The sequence below is a fragment of the Lonchura striata genome, chromosome 4 (assembly GCF_046129695.1).
Source record: "Lonchura striata isolate bLonStr1 chromosome 4, bLonStr1.mat, whole genome shotgun sequence".
NCBI lineage: Eukaryota > Metazoa > Chordata > Aves > Passeriformes > Estrildidae > Lonchura > Lonchura striata.
In genome coordinates this window covers 3,643,153-3,661,597 of record NC_134606.1, presented here as the reverse complement: position 1 = coordinate 3,661,597, position 18,445 = coordinate 3,643,153, and the positions used below count along the sequence as shown (strand labels likewise).

The following is an 18,445-nucleotide window of genomic DNA, read 5'->3' as shown; positions in this document are numbered from 1 at the left end:
TTGAGTGGCCCTAGAAAGCCTCGACGTGATAGAACTGGAGTCAAAAAGAAAAAAAAAATCAATAAAAAGAAATTATGCTGGTGGTATCAGAATAGATAATTATTTGAAAGATCACTTCCTTGCCCAGGAAAAGTGCAAACCAAAGGAAGAGAATGACTTGGGCGACCTGCCCACCACAGGAGAAGTGAAGAGAACTGGAAAAGCTCCTTAGATTCCATGAATCACTATCCATCAAACCTTGGAGAGCCTGTCAGGAGAAGGGGTTGGGAATTAATACCTTGTGAATAATTTACAGAGTGATGTTTAATAAATGCTTTTATAGCTTCTATATTCTAACGGATGTTTCTTCCTAGGTCATGTGTATTTTTGTTTTGTGAGTTGAATTAATTTTATCATAACATTAATGCAGGCTGCTGAAATGAAAAATTAAAAGGCAAAAAAAGTTGTTTTGCTCCACTTACTGATCAAACCTCTGCCTGCAACAAAATCACCGAGAAACCCCACCCTCCCAGGGGGTTTATCCTCTTTTCCAGTCCTTTGTGCTCTGTGAATGACGCCCAGGAGGAAGATTGGCGTTAGACATCAACTGGGACACCACCAAAATGCAGAACAAGTGTTTAAAACGGAATAAATCCTGTTCTTGTAGCGAGCCGACACAAGAGGGTGGTAGAAGCATGTCCGGAAACCTTTCGGCTCTCATGGAAACATCAGAAGCTGGGGAGCTGCCGCTGCGACGCGCATCCAGCGATTTGCGCCGGCTCTAAGGGCTCAGAGGATTCCAGGTGGGACACGGGAGTCGGGATGCACGGAGCACATGCCGAGCATCTCCTTCGGGGGAGAGGATGCTGCTCTGTCTGATGGGGACCAGAGCAGACCAGGTAATGCATGAAAAGGAAGATAAGCACAGGCAATACAGATGGGATGCATCACTTGCAGGAGGTGGAGTACTTCCTTACAATGATGAAATGTAAATTTTAAGGAATTTAGAGATTTTAGAGGGGCTAAGATTTTAGTTAGAGATAAGCCTTACTAGAGTTAATTAAAGTAAATGAGTAGGCCTTGATGAAGTTAAGAGTTGGTAATTAACTAATAATTGATTGCTTGTCAGCACAATGTTTAGTTAGCTGGGTTTATAATGAAGAATATAGAAACTGAAAATAGCTTTTAGGAACATAAGACAATTGTGGGCCTCCTCTGATCTGAAACCTATTGAAGACAAGGAATGGGAGTTCTACCAAGAGTTCATTTGTCATATTTGCATTGAAAAGGTAGAAGGGACAGAATGAGGAAGACTTAATTTACTTCCTCATTTTGGGACCCCTCCCCATGAAAAGGACACCGACCCATTTCAAGGGACAAACTACGCATGCTTAATAGCTTTTGGAGTGATTCGCATATGAAGTGGGGAATGGGATGTACCAAAATTATGAATATGTATTTGTATTTTGGGTATTCAATACTTGTATGGATAAAAAGACTCTATAATCACCTGGATTTGGGAGCTATCCCACACACAATAAACACACACTTTCTAACTTTAAACTGTTAGAGAGTTTTTGTCCGTCACAGTTGGATATCGGTACTAGATCAATATCCATATTGTTTTAATAAATCAATGAGGGATGCGCACTTCCAGCTGCAGGTGGGTAAGGAAGGATCTCCTTGGGATGCTCAGCCAGCACTAAATGACAATTTGGGTGCTCTCTGCCACTGGAACTGGCAAGACCCACCGTTTTTGCTCCAGGATATCCAGCTGATCCCTTCTGAAACCAGACTGGAGCAAGACTAGGAATTCAATTGTCCCTGGTCACCTGTCAGAACTCAAAATGTCCCTCAGATATTTTTGGATGCTCCGGGTCCAAGTCAGAAGCATTTGAGACCCTGACAAGCAGCTAAAAACAGCTGTAATTTTGGGTTTGAACCATAAAATGATTTACCAACCTTACAGGAAGAACAAGAAGTCACAAAAGTTTAGATATTATAGTAAAAGCAGTCCCAAAGTAGAGGGAAAGATTTTTAAGTGCTATACAGGGGAGTTTTAAGTCCTGTACAGGGGGGTTTAAGTTTTATACATGGGGGTCAGAAGTTTTAAAATGGAGAAATTTAGGCCTGTCCTGTCCTCCCTCTTTCTCCTTCCTTACCTCCATGCTCTTGATGATGTTGGCACTCATAGATTAGTTTAGAGTAAAAAAGCACCATTTAATATAAGTAATAAGTATTAGAAAAAAAACTATAAACATGGAACACGTAATGTACCATATAAAAAATAACAACAGTCCGGGGCAAAGAGAAAAGTAAAAAACAGGAGTCAAAGATGTCAGGGTGTGTGTGTGCCTCTGCCTGAGCTGCTGAGCAAACCGTAGCAGCCCAAGAAAACAATCTTTTAGGTAGCTTACAATAAACTGCCTTGGGACCAAACAACAAGAAACTACTGAGCTTTTCTTTAAAAGCACGAGTTAGAGATTTTTCCAGCACACAGAGCCACCCACAACCTAGGGTGAGCTCCAGCAGTCACCCAGCCAGCTGGATGCCCTGAGTGCCTTTCCCTGCTCCAGAAACCAGGGAGAACATGTTTGTTAACATCTCCTGCATCCCAGCTGTGCTGAGATGAGAGCCTGGTTTTGAAATGTTGTCCAGTTCCCCTTGAAATTAAATATTGTCCTTTCAAATCCCAGCTGTGGGCACAAGACATTTCCTGTAATGTAAATGGTGGGTGCTTTATGCCAGTGAGATAATTCTTGGATGTCCCAAGAGATGTCACGTTGTCACTGGAGACAGAAGCATTGTTGAGTTACCATAAATTGTGTTGAATTTTAATATAGCAGACAACGGGGAGGTTGGGTGCTGGAATTAAAGTCTGCATTCAGTGCTGTTTTCCTGAAAAAACAAATTCTGCTTGATCTGTGTGAGGAAAGGGTGGGCCTCAGCTGGCAGAAGGGAACACAATTCCACTGCTGACAGCAGAACTCCCCTGTCCTGCACAGTCTGGGATCAGCCCATCACCCTTTCCCGCATCCCAAATCAGAAGAACATTTAAAAATGCAGTTGTAATTTTATCCTTGAGAACTTTTTCCAGCTGGGTGCCTGTCTCTGTACTGGTCTCATCTCAACTTAAGCAATAGAAGAGCTGCAAATCGATTTTATCAGGATTTAATTAAATTTGTGCTGTGACCTGCAATCCAATGTAATCCACACGAGTGAAATCTCTGATTGCTGAGCATGGACATGAGAGTTTGTTATTGGAACTTTCTTATAATCAACAGGGCCCAGCCTGTATTTCTAATTTATTCAGGATAGTCCTGGGCAAATGAAATTACGTCTCTGCCTGCAGGCTGTCCACTTCAACCTGTGCACATGAGGCAGATTAAATAGCATATTCAGAACCCTAGATAATCTGCACCAACCTCAGAGTTCAGACTGGGATTCCCAAGGAAAGTTCTTCAGTGTCAGGACAAATACCAACACTACTCTCCAAGACAGCATCTCCTTCCCCTCTGAAAACTCAGGGACAAGTCAATGGATGTTGTGAACTCTCTGGAATGGAGATTTTGATTTTGCAGTGCAAGCCATTGACTCCTGACTGTTTGCAATAGTAATTAGCTTAATTACCATCACTGTAGCATTAAGTAGGCACTCTAAATGTCAAAATAGGGATATTGTTTTAAATTTTGTATTATAACTGTATTCAAACATGACAGGCATTCAGTACAGTTCACCTTGATGTGAAAGCAGCAGTCAGTCTGATTTCAATGCCAACCAAACTCACTGAATTCATGGCCTTATGCTTTTTTTTTTTACTTACTTTTCAGAACTCAGTCCACTGCACAATTGTCTGCACTTCCTTTGGGAGGAAGCTTCATTTTCAGAGGGGGAAAGGAAGATTCTAATCACTGTTCTCACCCTGGAGTGCTGAGGATATTTCCAAGCACCTGAGCCCCTGGAGATATTTGGCAACTTGAAAAGTGATGCTGGTGCCTTGGGGTGGACTCCATGGTCTGTATAAAGATTTGTAGGGTCCAGGAAAAGGCTTTTCCAGCCTGACCATTTCTGGGATTCTATAAATCCATGTGGGACTCAGCTGCTCCTGGCTAACTCCAGCTCACTAAAACTTTCATCAAGGCGTGCTGTTACTGAGGAATTTAGTGCCAAAGTCAACACCAGGATTTGTGGGGTCGCTGGAGATGGATGGACACCTGCTGACAGGGAAGGGTTGTTTAATCCTAAAGCTTTTTCCATGGAACACCTTTGGATATGTGACAGCCACAGAGGGAACCTATATTACATTCCAGTAGTGTAGTTATATTGCTGATATTCAACCAAAAAGAGAGATATAAGAATAAGAAACTCTGCAAATGAACATTAATACATTGCGTGATTCAGTTCAATGATTTATTAATATTCATAAATGCCTTTAAAAATTAGTCATGGCTCATGTAGATCATTGATTTCACCCTAATCCCTACAAAGCATTTGGAAATGCCACAGCATTCCAAGGGGGAAATATGATACTGGAAAGCTGAAAAATGCTTTCCAGCAGAGCTTGTACTCTTAGTCCCTGCTAACCAAAGAGAATCTGATTTAGAAAGGTGTCTATAAATGGGAAACTGGCAAGGAGTTTATATGGTACCTAAAGCAAACATTTCCAAATTGTAATGCTGTGTTATCTGCTTCAATATGGATTTCACTGCCTAGTTTCAGGCATTTCACTTTGAAAGCATTAACTGAAATGTAGAAAGTCCAGTGCCAAGCATAGTTAATGAAGAATAAAAATAATTCCACTGAATAATTCACAAACATTTTTATGTTCTGAATAAGGAAAAACAATTTTAGCAGTGCAAAGTGAAACAAAAATGTTTTAAGAGTATTACCTGAAAATTCAATAAAAACACCCAGTATTTATCCACAACAATTTATTTTAATCAAAATTTTAATCAAAATAAGCCGTTATATCATTCTGTACATAAAAGCATTGAAAATTAAAATTATGTTGAGACATAAAACCTTACCTTGATGTTGGAACATTTTTAATCTATTTCCAGCTCATCCCTGGAAATAGACATTGGCTAATATTTAACACCTTTGTGCTTGAGCATCTTTAGCTCTGAAATCAAAATAATGTTGTTTCAGACTTACTCATTTGAAATTTTGTTTATCAATATGTTTAAAGGATTTCAGGATCTCCATACAGAAAAGCAAAATATTTTCACTGTCACTCTGAAAACCCCATCCTGCACATCCCTACCTGCTTATATGAGGTACAGCTGTAGTTTTCTTGGACAAAAATAGTAATTGTTAATGTGTTATCTTGGTATAAATGGCTTTCCATGGCAGCTGAGCACAAATTCCTAATGTTGCTTGGTTTGGCTCTGCTGTGAATACTTAAAGAGTCATCCAGGGTTGATGATCATGGAATCATGGAGTTGTTTGGATTTAAAGGGACATCAAAAATCAACCATCTTCCCCCCTGCCATGGGCAGGGACATCTTCCACTAGCCCAGGGTTCTCCAAGCCCTTTCCAACCTGGCCTTGGACACTTCCAGGGATCCAGGGGCAGCCACAGCTTCTCTGGGCACCCTGTGCCAGGGCCTGCCCACCCTCACAGCCAGGAATTTGTTCCCAAAATCCCATGTAACCATGACCTCTTTCCAAAGCAGAAGAAAAGACAAAGGGGTGATGCCTTAAAGACAGCTCCATAGAAATCCACACCACAGAGGTATCCACTTGTGCTTTGCAGAAATTATTGCTGTAATCCATGTATTTCCTGACCATGGGCATTTCCCACTTGTTGAGAATTACTGGTGTCAGTGGTGTGGGCTTGAGAAAGGTTGCCAAGCCTTTTGTCAACTTTTTGTGATGAGTTTGGATCCAAAATCCGCTGAGACTCTGCATCTGTTACCTGTGAGTGATTTAATACCATTCAGTCCCTTGTTTATCAAGTTCATTTCACTTCCAGGAGTTCCTGCTTTCCATGTTGTATATACTTAGGGCTGGAGAATTTTTTTACTTCAGAGATGAGCTTGGGTTAATGCTGCTCTTCATTTCCCTGCCAACTTTGAGTGTTGGAGATGCTTTTTTTTTTTTTTTTTTTTTTTTTTGTTAAAAAGTGCTGACCAGGGCCTATCAGTTTTAAATGTATTAATACACTTGATGTATTAGTGCTCTTGATGTATTAATCTTCTGGGAAAGTGATTTAGACAGAGGACAGAATGAATTCTTGTCTTGTTCCCACATAATTTAATCAGTGTTTTTTATGATGAGGCCTTATATTTGGCATTTGTGAGTGCTATGCCCAGTTTGGGGCTTGTGCAAGGAAGGGTGGTGAACATGGTGGAGAATGGAAAAATACAAGGAAAGGTGCAAGGAATATGGTGTGCTTAGATTTGAAACAAGAACAAAGGTGGATCACAACACACAGAGGTCTTGCTCAATCCAACTTGTTATGTGATGCTGTGATTTTATACAATATAAAAAAAAAAGGCAAAGGTTTAACATCATCAAATAAAATTGCAATATCATAGAATTGTTCAGGTTGAAAAAGATCTGCAAGGTCAAGTTCCTGACCTCCAGCCCCGCCACACTTCCACCAACATCCCCTGGGTACTGCTTTCCTGTCCTGCCATTCAAAAGTTTCCTGAGACCTCTTTTCTCCTGGAAGTGAGAAGGAAACCCCTGCAGACACCACAGCTCATCAAGTCCTCCTCAGTCCCCACTCACCAAAGTTTTGCACCAATTAGGGAAAGGGGGATCAGGAAATAAAAGCAATTCTGCCCCATCAAACCACTTTCTTAGCGTTCAGGAACACACATCATCATGGGATATGATTATCTGCAGGTGTTTTTATTGAGAGCTCTGGGAATCAGGGGTACAGACCCAAATCTGACTCCGACACGGCTTCTGAGCTGAACATATTTTATATTCTATCGTTATATAACTTACATATTCATTATTAAACTTATATTGTTCTATTGTATACACTGACATGAGTTTCTCGTGATCTTTCTTAGGTCCCTGACCACAGTTTCTCATGATTATTCTTATGATTAAACAATAATTATATTTAATTACTAAACAACCATCACATCTAACTATTATATTATTTATCATGTACTAGCTACACAGGTGCAGTTCTAGCAAGTATAAGTTCTTCATGTGCTTAGGGTGTTTATTTTTCCAGGGCCTACTAAGCTTATTTTTCCTGTTAACCCTAAATCCCCATGATTTTAAAATCTTTTTACTATCATTTTCACATCCCTCTTCGGGAAGGGTGTGGCAGCATCAGCCTCCCTGGCTGCAGGATTGTTGGTGGAAGAACAAGATGAGAACTGGAAAGGTGAGAACAGGGAATTTCTCTGCCAGGATTCAACATGTTCTTACCTCTTAGCCTGAGAACAGAGGATCCAGAAATACCTGAAGCAACTTCCTACAAACAACATAAATCCATCACACTGCAGTCAGTGTGAAAATCTCTCCAAGAGTCACCAGGTGAATGAGCTGAGGCAGACTGGCTCACCAGCAAGGCTGTGCTCTCACCATCCTCATATTCCTGTCTTGGGTATTGCACAGCAGGGATTCACCCAGCTGCTCTCCATGATAATGGCTTCAATTCAATCCAAAGATCCCAAAATGCCACCCAGTTTCAAGGCAGTTTTTTCCCTCCACATATGTTGTTTTTAACACTACAGCAGGTCAGCACAAGAAAGGAGTTTCCTTGAAAACAGCTTCTGAACAAGGCATGTGAAATAAGTGGACTGGCACTGGGAATTCGAATCAATAAGGAGCCCATGGATAGGGAAAAGAAATTTGTCTCTGTTCTGCTGTAGATTAAGAGAGTAAGATATTGATTTTTGCTCTCAGAACAGTATTGACCTAAGAGGGAAATTGCACTTGATGACAGAGTGCAGTGGGGCTCAGACCTCTCTTTGTATGACCTGCAATCTGCTGTGGGCTATGGAATATGAATGGGAAAGTGGGCAATGATTGCTAATAAAATAAAATAAAATAAAATAAAATAAAATAAAATAAAATAAAATAAAATAAAATAAAATAATAAATAAAATATCAGCAATAGAAATGTGTCTGGTAGCAAATGCCATTTCTCCAGAACATCATTCACCCTCATCCATCTGAGCAACATCCCCCTCCAGAACTAATCCTACAATTACAGGAATGTTTGCTTAACTAAACACAAAATGCCTCTCGAGTGGAGCAGAGGATTCCTGGACTTATACTTTCAGCAAAGAGAAAGAGAAGCAACTTGGCCAAGCACAATAATCTTCTGATGGATACACTGAGCAAACAATAGGCTTCTTCTTGGTGTTTGCTGTCAGCCTCAGGGCACCAGCTCCGCAGGGCTGAGGCTTCAGGCTCAGAAGATTAAGATTAAATAAACTCAGCTGTGGCTTCTTGCATCCCTTTTCTTCCTCAGTGTTGGACTTCTGAGGGGAGCAGATAAATTGCTGAGGAGCTGCCTCTTTGAAGACTTTCTACTGCCAAAAGGCTGTGGGAGAAGAGTTGTAGGTGGGAGGAAAAAAATGGGTGATTTAACTCATGAAGAGGGAGATCACAGGGAAGGAGATAACATGGGATGGCAGAAATAAGCCACTTGTGTTTTTCATGGCAATAGCTATTGTATTTTTAACACTTTCTATAAAAATAGGCTTTCATTTGTTTGTTTGCTTGTTTGTCATGAAGAAATAATCCTTCTCATTTTTTTTGTCTTTTTCCTACAAAAGCAACTTTTGGCACGATTTTGAAAAGCTGCTCTCATCTCTCCCCATGGTTTGTGGTGTGTTATATTCTAATTCCATTGAAACACATGGGGAAGATCTAACCAAAAATGGATAGATTTGCATTTCTAAAATGCCACCAATAAAACAGTGGCAAACACCTGTTGTATGAAATGGGGAAAAAATTTAAAAGGTCATCAGTTCCTTTTTTTTTGTGGAAAACTTGTGGGAAAATGAAGCAGCTCAAGGATGAAATATATTCACAGCCATCTCCAAAAAAAGAGACAAATCTCTTCTCTCAGGTAGGGCTCCCTGGACAGAATATTACCACATGGAGTCATAGAATCATGGAATCATTACGGTTGGAAAAGACCCTTGGGATCAAGTCCAAGTGTCAGTTTAGTGCAACCAACAAATATCACCTGGGTTTGTTTCTAGGTGTAAATGTGTTCAGGCTCAGGCAGGAAGGTTTTCCTTTGTCCACCTTTTATCTACTTTTCAAGGCATCTCCTGAGTACATCAGATCTCAGAGTTTGTTTCTTGTGTCTGAGGAAATATCATTTAGGGTCTCTCCACCTTGAACATGGTACAGTTGCCCTCTATCAGAGCTTGCTGAGAGATCTTTTCCTGGGCTTTTGCTTTTTTTTAGATTATACTGCCAATATCTCCTATCTTGGGCAGAGGGGCAAAAGGTGGTTTGAGAGGCATCAACCATCTTGAATGTTTATAATCTGTCACTACTCTTTAGCAGAGTTGATCTTTAAGCCCCCCCTCAAATAATTGTTAGAGCCAGACAGGGTTAAAAATTTCTAATTAAGTATGAATGGCATATAAAATGGGATATTGAGATTTTATAAGGCACTCACTGTAAATTAGCAGATGAGAAATACTCAACATCGAAACCATGCAGAAACAAATTGAAGAATTTTTTTAGAGTTAGCTGAAAAAATGAGGAAGATCCATATGTGGTCTTTGCTCAAGGTCAGTGTCTATAAAATTCTGATTAACTGAAAATTGGGCACTTTTGGTTCTAAAGGTCCTAATTCCAACTACCTTTGGTTAGAGCTACCAAGAAGGAAAGAAGAAGTTCCTCTCTCCTTAACAGTTCCTGAATCAATAAATTCAATGAAAAAGTGCATTACTTGACCTAAAGCAGATTTATAAAGTCAATTGTCCTACACAGCACACCTCAGTCTAGTATGTATTATAAATATTAGGATCAACTCCCATCCATCATGTGAAGTTCTGATACACCTATTAAACAGGACTCTACTTTTTTTCCCTCTTTAGTTGGTATCTATAATCATTGTAAAGGTTTATAGACTTATTTATTCCAATATATGGAGGAGAGTTCACGAATTTGAGTTATGAACATGAAATTCCCTATCCATTAATAAGGAACACAGCCTGGTGAATTTTCCCATGAGCAAGAGTAAAAATCCATCTTTCTTTGTGACCCTTATTTATTACTGTCTGAATATATTTGACATATTGTATGAAAAAATCATGCTTAGAGAGTCTAAAAGACTTCGAGAAAATGGGTAAAAATTGATGTTTTTTTGGTTGTGTTTGTGAATGAGGGCCCAGCATTCATTCAGCACAGAGCTGAAATCACAGCACTTCACACTCTCCCTGTGCTTGCTGAGAGAACTAAATCCAGAAATCTCCAACACCTCCACTGCTTCTTCACTTAGCTCTACAAAAATACTTTTTCTTCTTTTTTTGACCAATAAACAGAAAGCGCAACACATTTTCAGACACAGGGAGGCTGCTAGAAAAGACAGCTAAAATGCCAATTGTTTCTAAATAGGCCTGATGGGAAAGGAAAAAGGAGCATTTTAAGATGGTGTGTGCATATGGAAGGCTCCCATCAGTGTGGATGTTTCCCAGAATTGCTCCTGCAGCAGTTAAGGCCTTTGATGTAAGATGAAGGGGTAAGAATACATTGGGGTAAGAATATTGCTGATCCAAAAAATGACAACTTCTTATCATCTATGGCCTGAGCATAGAAACTTTATTCTTCCCTTAGTCAAAATTCTGGAGTTTTAGACTAAGTTTTTTATACAGATGCAGCCACAAGAGCCTGCTTTTTTTTCTTTTTTTTTTTTTAGCAGATTAGACTTCAGTAGTTCTCAAATTTTAGTCAAAGTAAATAATTTTTATGTTAAACTGGGCAGGTGCACCATGTTAAAGCACTAAGTCCATGCTGCAGCTGGGCTTTTATGTGCTGGTTTTTCTTTTTCATTTCCCACCTGCAAAAGTCCATCAGGTGAGCTTGACCTCAAGTTTGATTGCCAGCTGTAGACACAAAACACACACTGCTTTTTATTGCAGTTTAGCTTGAAGTATCTGGGTATTAAAGTCCAATGGAAAACTGAGACATGGCTCATAAAATGTCATAAAACACCTTCTATACCCAGGAGCCAGTTTCTATCCATCTCACGTGACAACTTCTTCCCAAAGGGGTTCTGCAAGGAAAAGATAACCACGCAGCCAGGAGCTTCTTTAATACACAAGCATTTATTTAAATGTGACTGGTTTTATTAACCTAGTTATTAATTGATCTTGTCACCTTGTGGGTGACACCCTGTTCCATGGCATGGGGTGGAATCCAGATATTTAAGGTCCCTTCCAACCCAAATCTGTGATTCAATGGTTAATGTGGGAGCTTCCCAAATTTTCCTACAAGCAGAGTTTTCCTACAATTTTTATGTCATCTTGGTAACTGTAGAGTTCTGTTTTCCAAAATATTAATAGTTTTGTTAACAAAGATTTTTTTTTTAAAAAATTTATTGGTACTTGGTAATATTTTCCTTGTTAAATTCTTACAACTCAGTGACTCATTCCTATAAATCATATTACTCAGTTTTCATTAAGTCCTTGTGTTTTATGAGAAAATTATTCTGATTTTTAGTACGCTGTTCTGACCTCTTCTGTCTAAGCAACATCTATTTGCTATAGGAACCAGAACATTATCTTAACCTGCCTCACATATTCTCTCAGTTTTAAAAAAGTCTTCATATTTCTCTACTCAGCCTTGTGTTACCCAAACAATCCTCAAGATGGAGGCTCCCAGAAATTTCAAACTGGTGGCTGGGACATCTAAGGAAAAAATATGGAGGAAGGAATGAGGTTTGGTTGTTGTACATATTTTATCACATTTAACTTCACCCCTAAGACTGAAATAGGGCATATCAGGAATTCATCTGGGTCCTATTTCAAATTCCAGAATTAGGCCAATACAGTTTTTCAGCGGATCTTTCAGATCAGCCCGCTCAGAAGCCTCTCTTTAGTCAGCTAGAGTAAGATCGAGCTCTAAAAAGGAGAGAAACACTTCAAAATTCTGTTTTGAGCTGGTTCACCTGCCTTGTGCATTTGGGCGCTTCTCCGCCGAGTTCCGCATGAGCTCCGTGTGCCGCCGATTTCCTGCAATTGTCTCTGCTCTCAAGGGCTGCTGCAGCTGCCCGTGTTCATCCAAATGATGAAGAGGAAGATCCTGAAGTCCTGTTTTCTTCATTCATTTCAACAGACCTAGGATCAAGTCTTGATGTCTCCTGAACAAAGGGGAACATAAAGAAAGCAGCACAAGGGGAGGGAAACGAGAGAAAGAGGGAAGAGGAAAACAACCTCTTCTTTAGTAGGGATAAAAGATGAACTTTTAAAACTTTCTTGACTTCTCTAAGTTGTCAAAATCATTTCAGGTATGTGCTTGAATATGTTGCAGCTGAAAAACTGCTATTGCTTGACCCCATCAAGACCTCTGCTGAGTTCCTGTCATGTTTGAGAAACTCTTCCTCGAAATGTCCTCAGTAACAAGCCTGATAGTATTTGGAAATAATTGGGCTCCATGTTGCCTTTTACTTTTTCCTAAAAGCCATGTAGTTTTCTCCTTATTTCACTTCCTATCCGTGGGCATTTTTTGCTGTCCTGAATCACAGGAGAAACTCTTTTTTTCATTTTTTTTATTCCTACCTACATATAAATTCTGCTATTGCAGGAAAGTATTCTATGAAAGAGTCATTTGAAAAAAATCATCTTTGAGACACCTGAAATGTTATGCCACCACAGAATCACAGAATGTTTTGAGTTGGAAAAGACATTAAAAACCATCCAGTTCCAATGTTGACCATGGCAGGGACATTTTCCACTATCCCAGGGTGTTCCAAGCCCTGTCCAACCCAGCCTTGGACACCTCCAGGGATCCAGGGGCAACCTGTGCCAGGGCCTCAACACCCTGTGTGTAAAGATTTTCTTATTTTAAGTTCTACCTCATTTCTTGGCTAAATTCATAATATCATGAGTTTTGTTTTTCGTGTATAAAAGGTTACTTCCCATTTGGAAAAGGGGAAAAGTTTGGAAAACAAAGTCTGAAGAAAAGTGCTTGTTGCAAAGGTCCTTAGCCCAGGCTGAATATTGCTGTTCCCTGGAGCATTCTTCCTAAAAGTCAAGACAAAGGTGGATAAAGTAACTGATGGGAGAGCTCTAAATTGATGTGGAGGGTAATTTCTGCAGGGCCTCCACCCACTGTAGCTCATTCCCCACACACCAATTCCCCATCAGTGAGCATCACACTATTTTATTTATCATATTAATAAAATAGCATCCAATAGTTTTTCCAAGGCACTGGAGTATCAAAAGCTGATCCATGTTCGCTGTTATGCAGCTGTTTACTTTACTAGTAAAGTTTACTAGAACCAGCCCTCTGAAATAACAGCTTGTAGTTAATCCAATGTCTTAAGAGCAAAAATCTTCACAGAGTGGAATGGGATTGGAGTTGACTTTTCTTCTCACATAACAATGGTCTCCTGTTGTGAATTATCAGTCCCAGCAGTGGAGGATGCCAGCCTGACCAACCAGACTTTCACCTTGTTTTCCCTCCAGTTGGCCCAGCACTGTTTTTGCAGGTTTTACAGGGAATTGTTTTCTTATCACCTTCAGCAGAAATGACGGGCTGGTCCTTTTCCACACCATCAATATAATTCCTGCCCCTGGTAGGGTGTGCTGTGCAGAATGGACTTTCCCTTAGCTTGCAGTTGGAGGATGTACATTTTCTCATTTTAGCCAGCACAAGAGAGGCAGGGGTTTATCCAAACCCATTCCATAATACCCTAAGTGCTTTCCCACCTTGTGCCTTGGCTCCATGGTTCTATTTCCAACTGCAGCTCTCCATCCCCAGCACACTCTCATGACTGTATCCACGGACGGTGAGATTTCTCTGGGAGACAGGAGAAGGACACAGGAGCTAAAACAGGCTTTTCATCCCTATTCCAGGTTTTCCATTTTGCATATGCCATCTACAACTAGGAAGGGATTTTGTGTGACAGATCTACAATGGGTGGGTGAGCTGGGGATTCCTTAGACTTGCTAGTAATGCTGAAAGGAATTCAGTGTTATTAGAGCCTTCATTCTGAAAATCAAATACCTAACTCTCATTTTTGAATGATATAAAAAAATTTTAAATAAACAGAATTTTGTAAAGAAATGCCTAATTTAGAGGTGTTTGGCAACTAGTAGAAGTTCACTGAGAGATTAAATTCTTTAAAATTACACAAGTTTATTTCCTTTTCCCTCTTTCCTTATTTTGTGTTTTCTTCCTGCCTTTGTTTCTTTTTCTTCTGATTCGGGACCTTCACAATTTATGAAACCTTTATGTAATTAACTTCAGGAATTTATTTCAGATGACTTATTCTATGTGGCTTGTGGACTTTGCCAGGGATTTCTGGTGAGCAGATTTGTGGGTATCTGTGTGTGTGTGTGGAAAAGGAAAGGGAGAGTTTTGCATTGCAGACAGTGCAAGCAGGACCAAGCCAGACTTTTGATTTGCATAAAGAAAAAAACAAACAGTATAAAGGAAATATCTGCTTTTTCTGTGAGTGCAAAAATTCAGGAAATAAAATGAAGGAAGTTTTCTTTGTTGGGACTGCAGATGAGACTGGAAACTTAGCCTGGGCTCTAACTGATGCTTAATAAATGAGCCTAGAGTTTCTTTGAAAAACTGCTCTGAATTACTCAAACTTATAGCATCATGCCCGTTAGAATTACCAAACCTGTGCAATATTTCCCTGAGAGTTAAGTTTCATCCCTGTTTCCCTAAAGAATAAACTGAAACCTAATGATGCTGCATGATTTAAGGGTTGGAAAAAGATTATCTTTAAGGTTTCTTTCAGCCCAAACTTTCTGTGATTCTATGATTTTATGACTTGGGTAGAAAAACATGCAGTTAGGAATAAAACCCAATGTATGCCATGACCTGTGCAATAATCAATAATTAATATTTGAGATGATGAAGGAGGAAAAAATAACCACTTTATCCCAATGTATGAGCTGTCTGTATGTGCACTGTAAATACTTATCCCAATATGACTGATCTTATTTAGCAGAAGGAAGAGAATAGGATTAATGTTGATACTCGCATTCGTTGAAGGAGCCTCCACCATCTGTGAAATTAATGTGACAAAAAAGCATTTTCACATGTCATTTATTTTTAATTTCTTTTCTTTTTTTTTTTTTTTTTTTTAATAGTCTAATTAAAGAAAAGATTGTGAGGGAGAAGAACGAGAGGGGAAGAAATCTCAATTCAGAACTTGAAAGCACCATATTGCAATTTGAGATGAGAACAGGGAAAGATGAATTTGCATGTTGATGCCTTTCATATTTATTCAGTTAGAAAACTGTTTATGGAATGCTTTAGGCACAGAATGTTACCAGCATGATCAGAATTTCAGCCACTCAAAATAACCAATGAAAACATATTCTCTCCTTAAATGGAGGAGGTTCAGAAGCCAGAGTCCCTCCAGGTCAAATGCTACAGCATTGGTCCAAAAAGCAACAAAATCTCTTTTGTAATTCTTCTCCCTGTGACAGGGAAGGACCCAGGGAATGGCTGGAGCTGGATGAGGTGGATTTATGTTGGATATTAGGGAAAGATTCTTCCCTCAGAGGGTGCTGGGCACTGCCCAGGCTCCCCAGGGAATGGGCACAGCCCCAAATCTGCCAGAGCTCCAAGAGAATTTGGACAACACTCCCAGGGACAGGGTGGGGTTGTTGGGGGTCTGTGATGATCTTTGTGGGTTTCTTCCAATTTGGGATATTTTACAATTCTATTAAATGTTTATTTTCCAAAATTATTTTAACAGATACCCTTACTTGAATATACTGAAGCTAAAAAATTAATTCATATATGTTGCTAGCACAGATTGGTTTCTCCAATTGGACAAGTGAATCAGAACAGGAAAATCAGAAAAGCTGATACAAATATAAAAATATAAGAGAAGACTAACCAGAGCCACAGCAAAATCTCTTCCTGGCAGCTCTAACATTCATTAGTAGCAAGTGATAAACAAGAAAACTTTCCATTATGCTTCAACATAAAGTGGGAGTTGTCAACAGTTAATGCCAAGAGGTCACAATGTTTAATGTCTTGTTTTGCTTCAGCCTTCACTACAATAATTATCATTGCTCACATACACTGATAAAACTTGCACAGGGCAGAAAGGCCAAGCTGGATAAGGCAAGAGGTAACAAAATCAGGTATAAAACACAGGTGGGTGTGGTGGGAGGTATTAAAAGCTCCCATATAACTTCATATTGTTTAATTATCTTTATGGAAACAACTGGTTTTCATAGTAGTAACTCCCAGTTACTACTCCAGTAACGCCCAGTAGTAACTCCAGTAGTTACTGGTTTCCAACTAGCAACCCCTAACCAGGTCGTGTTTCTTCCATAGAATGGAAACCTGAATGAATAAAACTACAAAAAAAAAAACAAAAAAAAAAAACCCAAACCCCCAAAAAGTCCACAAACAAACAAACAAAACACCACACAAACAAAAATCCCCCATCCTAACCTCAAAACATATTGACTCTCTTCTTAAAACCCTTGAAGTTCAGCACTAAGGAATTATCATCATCCCCAGGATAAACACAGACACTGAGAAAATCAGGAGTTGAGGAGCTAACATGAACCTATTCAGTAAGAAGAAATGTTTCAGGCCAGTCTATCTTCCTTTCAAGACACAACAATAATTTTAAGGTCAAAAGCTGTTGATGTCAACTCTTTACTTTTATGAGCACTTTATTTTTACTTTCCTGCTAACACTTTTTCTGTTATGGTATAGAACATCCTTGTGGTGAGATGTGAAAGCATTAGCAGTGTCCAGAGGTGTAAATGCTCTACAGAGAGCTCAGAAAGAGCTGAAAAACTGTCCTCAGCTTGTTCAGTTCACACAAAGCCACATGGCACTGAAACTCCCTTGAGTTTGGTGCTATTACATGTGCTCTAACCCTGATCAATAAAATATTGTGATTTTAGGGTTATAGACAAACTAAAATTTTGCAGTATTGAAGAGGGTAAGTAGACTTCTGAGTATTATTAATAAAGATGGGAACCATGGTGCTATTTATTACAAACAACTGCAGCTTTCTATATTTAGGCAGTGGCAATCTGCTTTATAAATGCAGAATAAGGAAAACTGGTTCAACAGCAAATCCAGTGAAAAGAGATTTATTGAACTTCAAAGTGAAAACTATTAACAAAAACTCAAAGTAAAACAAAAGAATCACATTTCTGGAGAAGCACAAACCTTACCCTGGGCTGCAAAATGCTAATATTATATATATATTTTTTTAATTTATTTATTTATTTTAATAGTGGTATACTAATATACTTGGATTTTGTTGCCCAGAGAACCTGCCCCAATCCTGGAAGTGTCCAAGGACAGGCTGGATGGGAATTGGACCAACCTGGGGTAGTGGGAGCTGTCCCTGCCCATGGACAAGGTTTGAATGGGCTTTGATGTCTCTTCCAACCCAAAATATTCTTTGATTCCATGATTTGAACACCACACCTGAAAACAGAACAACACCAAATGAAGAAACTGCAGTGATTGAGCCTAGAGAAAACAACAGCAGATGAGGCTGTGCCAGGCTCTTCACACACACCAGAGGAAACTACAAAGGCAAAAAATTGTTTTCAATATACACAAAGATAAGACAAGTTATTAAGAATAATTTCCAGCCAGCAGATCCCTGAGGATAAGAGATATACTAAATTATCATTTAAGACACCTTTGCATTTTTATTTTTTTTATTTCTATTACAAGATCTCTTTAAAATTGATTTTCTATTTCTACCTCATAGAACAGGGCAGAAATTTGTGGTTTGGTTTGGTTTTGTGGGTTTTTAAAATTTATTTCTTTGGTTTTGGATTTTAGGTGGCTTTTTTTTTTTTTTTTTTTTTTTTTTTGAGTGGGGTTTTGAACACATATATATATATATTTCCCCCATGGTTCTGGGGATCATTTTAGATAGAAGATTGTCATATATTTATATTTAAAATAAAAATGAGTACTGCACCTCTCTGCTGCTCTTTTATGAGCCCACATTGCTTCTTCCAATTATGAGGGAAATTATTGTTGTGACTCCTTTTGGACCTAATCATTAGCCCATTACTTTGGACATTCTTTCACTTCCCTGCTTGTTAAGTTGTGGTGTATTTCCCCAGGGCTTGCAATAAATCCATAAATGCCAGCAGTTTGACACGGGGATGCATTGTTAGAGCAGCAGGAGAGCCAGGGCAGTTACACAACCAGCACATTTCATCCCACAGGCATCGTGGGGCACAAATAATGGCTATTTTATTCCTAGCCTTGTAGAAACCAGATTGCAGATGCTTTACTTGCAGTTTGGAATGTTTGTCCCCATGGGCCAAGGCATTTAGAA

General features: G+C 39.3%; 1 long non-coding RNA gene across 1 annotated transcript; it reads left to right on the top strand.

Annotated features, from left to right (window-relative positions):
* The first annotated feature begins 685 nt into the window (after window positions 1-685).
* On the top strand, window positions 686-4,782 carry LOC116183579 (uncharacterized). The gene is made up of 2 exons (XR_004148219.2): window positions 686-878; window positions 3,810-4,782. It is a non-coding gene; the product is annotated as an uncharacterized LOC116183579 (long non-coding RNA).
* The last annotated feature ends 13,663 nt before the right edge of the window (window positions 4,783-18,445 follow it).